This window comes from Lolium rigidum, chromosome 3 (assembly GCF_022539505.1).
Source record: "Lolium rigidum isolate FL_2022 chromosome 3, APGP_CSIRO_Lrig_0.1, whole genome shotgun sequence".
NCBI lineage: Eukaryota > Viridiplantae > Streptophyta > Magnoliopsida > Poales > Poaceae > Lolium > Lolium rigidum.
In genome coordinates, this window is record NC_061510.1 from 101,143,825 (window position 1) to 101,150,493 (window position 6,669).

Genomic DNA, 6,669 nt, shown 5'->3' on the forward strand with positions numbered 1-6,669 from the left:
GATCTTGTGAGCTGCCTAACATGATCAAGATCATCTATCCGTAATTCTATATGTTGTGTTTGTCGGGATCCGATGGATAGAGAATACTATGTTATGTTGATTATCAATCTATTACCTATGTGTTGTTTATGATCTTGCATGCTCTCCGTTATTAGTAGAGGCTCGGCCAAGTTTTTACTCTTAACTCCAAGAGGGAGTATTTATGCTCGATAGTGGGTTCATGCCTCCATTAAATGCGGGACGAGTGATGTAAAGTTCTAAGGTTGTGGATGTGCTGTTGCCACTAGGGATAAAACATTGATGCTATGTCCAAGGATGTAGTTATTGATTACATTACGCACCATACTTAATGCAATTGTCCGTTGTTTGCAACTTAATACTGGAAGGGGTTCGGATGATAACCTCGAAGGTGGACTTTTTAGGCATAGATGCATGCTCGGATAGCGGTCTATGTACTTTGTCGTAATGCCCAATTAAATCTCACAATACTCATCATATCATGTATGTGCATGGTCATGCCCTCTCTATTTGTCAATTGCCCGACTGTAATTTGTTCACCCAAGATGCTATTTATCTTATGGGAGAGACACCTCTAGTGAACTGTGGACCCCGGTCCTATTCTTTACATCTGAAATACAAATCTGCTGCTATTGTTTTACTGTTTTCTGCAAACAATCATCATCCACACTATACATCTAATCCTTTGTTACAGCAAGCCGGTGAGATTGACAACCTCACTGTTTCGTTGGGGCAAAGTACTTTGGTTGTGTTGTGCAGGTTCCACGTTGGCGCCGGAATCCCTCGTGTTGCGCCGCACTACATCCCGCCGCCATCAACCTTCGACGTGCTTCTTGGCTCCTACTGGTTCGATAAACCTTGGTTTCTTTCTGAGGGAAAACTTGCCGCTGTACGCATCACACCTTCCTCTTGGGGTTCCCAACAGACGCGTGCTGTACGCGTATCAAAGATCAAGGCCGCTACAAGGGCAAGTGACATGAAAGTAGATCATGTCCTTGGTAGCATCTCAAGGGGAGTGGTAACTCGTAGACACCATGCATTACTTATCACTTATTGTCAACACCATGCTTTTGTGTCTAGTTTTGAACCACTCAAGGTACATGAAGCCTTGGTTGATCCGGATTGGGTAATTGCCATGCAAGAAGAATTGGAGTGTTTCACTCGTAATGAAGTGTGGTCTCTAGTTGAGAGACCCAAAGATCGTCGCATCAATGTTATTGGGACCAAATGGGTATTCAAGAACAAGCAAGATGAGAATGGCATTGTCATACGAAACAAAGCAAGGTTAGTGGCGCAAGGGTTTGCCCAAATAGAAGGTATGGATTTTGAGGATACCTTTGCGCCGGTAGCCCGTCTTGAAGCTATTCGTCTTTGCTTGCATTTGCATCTTTCCACAATTTCATACTATATCAAATGGATGTGAAAAGTGCATTTTTGAATGGTCCCCTAAAAGAAACCGCATATGTGGCTCAACCCCCGAGTTTCGAAGACCCATGCCGACCCAACCACGTGTATTTACTCCATAAGGCACTCTACGGTCTCAAGCAAGCTCCACGTGCTTGGTATGAGTTCCTTAGGGATTTCTTACTACATGATGGGTTTTGCATGGGTACTGTCGATTCCACCCTTTTCACCAAGCGGGTTAAAGGGGGTGGCCTATTTATATGTCAAATATATGTTGATGATATTATCTTTGGTGGAACTAACCCCAATCATAACAAAGCTTTTGAGCTATTGATGACTAGGAAATTTGAGATGTCCATGATGGGAGAGTTGAAGTTCTTCCTAGGCTTCCAAGTGAGGCAACTTGCAAAAGGCACCTTCATCTCTCAAGAAAAGTATGTGAAGGACATGCTCAAGAAATTCAACATGACCAATGCAAGCCCAATGAAGACACCCATGCCCGTAAAGGGGCAACTTGGCTCATGTGACGGTGAGAAGGATGTAGACATAAAGGTATACCGCTCCATGATAGGATCCTTGCTCTACCTTTGTGCCTCTAGGCCGGATATCATGCTAAGTGTAGGGATGTGTGCTCGTTTTCAATCCGCTCCCAAGGAGAGCCATTTAATGGCGGTCAAACGGATTCTAAGATACCTTGTTCTCACTCCTACTCTCGGGCTATGGTATCCAAAGGGGTCAACCTTTGAACTCATTGGCTATTCGGATTCCGATTGGGCCGGTGATAAGGTTGACCGGAAGTCTACCTCCGGGGCTTGCCAATTTATTGGCCGGTCATTGGTGAGTTGGTCATCCAAGAAACAAAACTCCACCGCTTTATCCACCGCCGAAGCCGAATACATATCCGCGGCATCTTGTTGCACTCAATTGTTATGGATGAAGCAAACCTTGAAATACTATGGTGTGTCTCTTGGTACGGTGCCTCTTCTTTGTGACAATGAAAGTGCAATTAAGATCGCCAACCACCCGGTTCAACATTGTCGCACCAAACATATTGACATTCTGTTGCGGTCAGAAACCCACCGGCGAGCAGCGACGGGCAACACGGTAGAGCCGGGAGGCTCCCAGGACTGCGGCTGGCCCTGGTCCCTCCGAGCACGGCCCGCAAAGACTCGGCACGCACGTCCGATGCTGGTGCAAGGGCGTGCCACCCGACCTATACCCGGTCGGGAAGGTGTTGGATGTGCCTCGCTTAGTTTCCTGCATGGCATACACGTAAACATTAAATACGAGCCTCGATCGGCTCTCGGGTTGTCTCCGTGAATCGGCTCAAGGAGCCGATCCACCCATGATTCGTACGAGGTGTACGATCAGATGGTGGTCCTGCTTGATCAAAATAAAGCTACAACGACCTACTACGATTTAGGGTTTTCACCGCATAATCGGAACATCCTACTCGTGATTGAGCTCGGCGGCCACGCACGGTGATCGTAAACCGACCCTAGACAAGGCCTAAAAACCAACACGAAGTTGATCCCCGGAACATCCTGTCTAGGGCTAGCAAACTACACCCTACGCGCCACTCGGATCCTTCAACCCGTTTGTAAGGCCTAACTATGCGGATATTAAACTAATCCTTGAAGAACAAGGAGCAATCATAACGGATCGGATCTACTAAATAATGATCAAGCGGGGTGCCGCCCTTACACCCAAGATAGGTGTAAGGGCGGCTAGACGTCTAAGGGTTGCATGGACGAAAGCATATGATACGATGAAACAATGCTAACCCTAAAACATCTATGATAACTACGTTGCTCGCCATCAACAAGGCTTCAGCACGAGCAACGCATGGACAGCGAATAAACATGCACTGCCTAGATCGCAAGATGCGATCTAGGCAGCATGATGCTTACCCGGAAGAAACCCTCAAGACAAGGGAGTTGGCGATGCGCCTAGATTGGTTTGTGGTGAACGTGATTGTTGTTTATTTCATAAACCCTAGATACATATTTATAGTCCGTAGACTTTCTAACGTGGGAATAACCCCAACCGGGCACGAGCCAAACTCTATCTAATCGACACGTATCCTACTATGTTACAGATACACGGGAAAACTAGCCCAAACTTTGCATATAAGGCCGATTCATGTATTTCTTCCATGTATATCCTTCAAGCCCATCTTTAATCGCGGCCCACCTCTGATCCAGTCAAATTCTGGTGATAACACATGCCCCCCTGGTTTTGGAAATGACAATTCCAAAATCACTATGCTTTTCCTTCGTCGGGTCATGTCGTGGCAGAAGCGGAACCGTCGCAGTATCCTTCATCATGATGCCTTGCCTCCTCAACTTCTTTGCAAGATTTGATAGCTTTAACATCACTCCCTCGGAAACCGCAATGGCATTAAATCTCCACTATACCCCTCTTATTTAACTGTGCCGAACGGTTCGCCACTTCATCCTCTTGCTCTGTTCCGGCCATCGGCACCTAGAAAACCCTCTTTCCCTGTAGCAATGTCTTCCTCTTCCTCCATCTCCTCAGGCCTCTCTTTCCAATCTTCCTCCTCGAGCGAGCAGGAGTGGAACTTTGACCACGTGCCAGATGGCCCACCCGAAGCACTCGTCGGGTCAGATGGTGACTTACCTCTGACCGATGGGGAAGACGACCTCGAGTTCCTCATCGAAGGGGAGCTGAAGAGCGAGAGCGAAGACGACCTCCACTACTGGGCGAACTCCACCTCCTCCAACGAGGAGGAGGAAGAAGAAGAAGTAGAGGAAGAAGAGGAAGAGGAGGAGGATGATTCCTCCTCCTCCGCTGGGTATCCGCCGGCGAAGCGCTTCCGCGCTTGGGCGGACAGGTAGGACGATGATGATGATGAGGAAGAAGAGGCTCCGGTCGAGGGCTGGGCCAGCAGCGACGAGGAACTCTCCGGAAGCAGCGCCGGCGGCAGCTACGATGCCGCCGACGAGGCCAGCGAGGATTAGTAATGTAGGACTAGTAGTTCCTGAGCAATCAGCTCTTCTTTTGTTCTTCCTTTCTTGAGAAATCGGCTCTTCATTGTAAAAAACCCCCCTTATTAATGAAGAAGAAATTTCTCAGCTGATTCTGTCCTTTTACCAATTTTGCCGATTGCTAACATAAGTCAGCAAATCAAGAGCCGATGGCAGCGCATCGGACCTTGCCATGAAACGCGAGCAAAGCCAACTCTATTGCCTATCCAAATGGTAATCTGCGACTTGTCCGAAAGAGCAAAACTCAGATCCCCAAATCGCCGCTTGAACAGATCCAACCCACGGCCATATGAACCCCAGATGTCAATCGCACAGGTTCGCAGCTGCAACGGACCTAAGGGCAACATCATCCAATGCCCATGCTATGGTCTCTGGCCTGAAGGTGATCCTTAACCGCTCCTGGCTGTCCGAACATAGCGCCTTGCTCTATCTTTTTGCAGCAACAGAAACGGCCCTGACCCTGTAGATGATGATGGCTTCCCTTTCAGGCTCCTTCCAGCAACTCTGGTGATCTTCTTCTGCAACAACTCACCACTTTCGAAGAAGTTTATGATGCAGGATCAGCCGATGACACTTCAATCGGCTTCCAAAAACAGAGTGCCTACCAAATCAGCTGCCCCCAGAGCCTCAGTCAAGGCGAGAACGGCGGTGAGGACATACAGTTCAGACAAATGGACCCGAACTTGAGCGAATCTGAGAAACCCAACACGCAGAGCCAGCCAAACTTGCCACCATCGATCACCTTTTCTTCCGTTGAAAGCCGATATTGTAGACGAAACACAACGGCTTAATGAACACAAGGCTGTCTTGTACGCCAAACTGACACCTCTGATAGTACTGCTGAACTGGCGACCTTGCGCAAAGGGTTGGAAGTCCTGGTGAAAATCCGCGTCGTGAACACGCAGCGGGTAGATCCTATGTAATTGTACTAGAGTCGATGGCTGTGCATCGGCTTTGTTTCTTAGCTCTAAAGTCGATGTCCGTGCACCGGCTGTATATCGTGAGAATTTTTTTTACTGGCCGATTTTTCTATCGGCCCCCAATATTTCTTTAACACCGGCGTAAGGGCGGACATGTATCACACATGTTCATCTGATTAGGTGCCCCCCGAGCCGATTCTGCCAGGTAACTGCGGATATCGGCTCTGTGGTTAGCCAAGGCACTATATTTGAACGTCGGCTCCGTTAGGACCAATGTTGACTTCTTCCAGCTCATCATCCGACGTAAACCCATTGCCCATTAGATCGACGTTGAACCCAGGCAGAATGCATGGTGAGGATAATTTTGGCCGATTGCTGGAATCGGCCTCCATGTTGATTGAATCGCTCAATGAAGGTTTTGCAATGTTCCTCCATAGATCCTTGGGGCCGATCCCAAGGATCGGCCTCGCCACGTTTGTCCACAGGTTTGTTCTTGCTATACGGTCAGGCCGGTGGATAAGACCAGCCTAACCCCGTCCTTCGTCACGTCGATGCGCTCGCAGTCGTCCAAATTGATGCCTGAGAGTGGCTCTTGGCCTGTTGTCTCCCAAACGTTCATGCCGGCCGTTGAAATCTCGGCTGAATCATCTGCGTGGACGACCTCTACTTCATCTCCATCCCACCGTATTAGGCATTGGTGCATCGTGGATGGAATGCAACAGCTTGGCGTGGATCCGGCCTCTCCCTAGCAGGACAAGCATAGGTGCTCTTGCTCGTCAACAATAAAGAACGTCGTAGGGATGGTTTTCCTTCCTACGGTCGGATCCACGTTCGGAACACCTTGTGCGTCGGATGCTTGGCCGTTGAAATCGCTCGGTGTCACGTTGGTCTTGATCGGATCCGAGCTAGAGCGTCCCAACGACGTAGCATGGAGTATGGCATAATGTTGATCGCCGCTCCGGTGTCCACCAAGCATCTTGTTGACAGGCTGCCCATTGATATAGCCTCGCAAGTACAGTGGCCTTCGGATGTCCGTAGCTTCTTTCTCGTGGCTTCTCAAAGATAACCGGCCGTGGGCCGCAGATCAAGTTGTGCCACAGGTGCTTCGTCTAATCCTGGAGCACTAAACTCCGTTGGAAGGATGAACACCATGTTTGTGCCAGCCCGATGTCTCATCATCGGCTTTCTTTTGTCCGGGGCGCCACTCTTTCCTTTGTGGCCGACCTTCTTCGTCCGAGGGTTCGCTGAATTTTCGCGGCCGCATCAGGCCGCGCCTTCCTTAACGTGTGTAGGTATAACCTTTCGGCTTCCTCCAAACC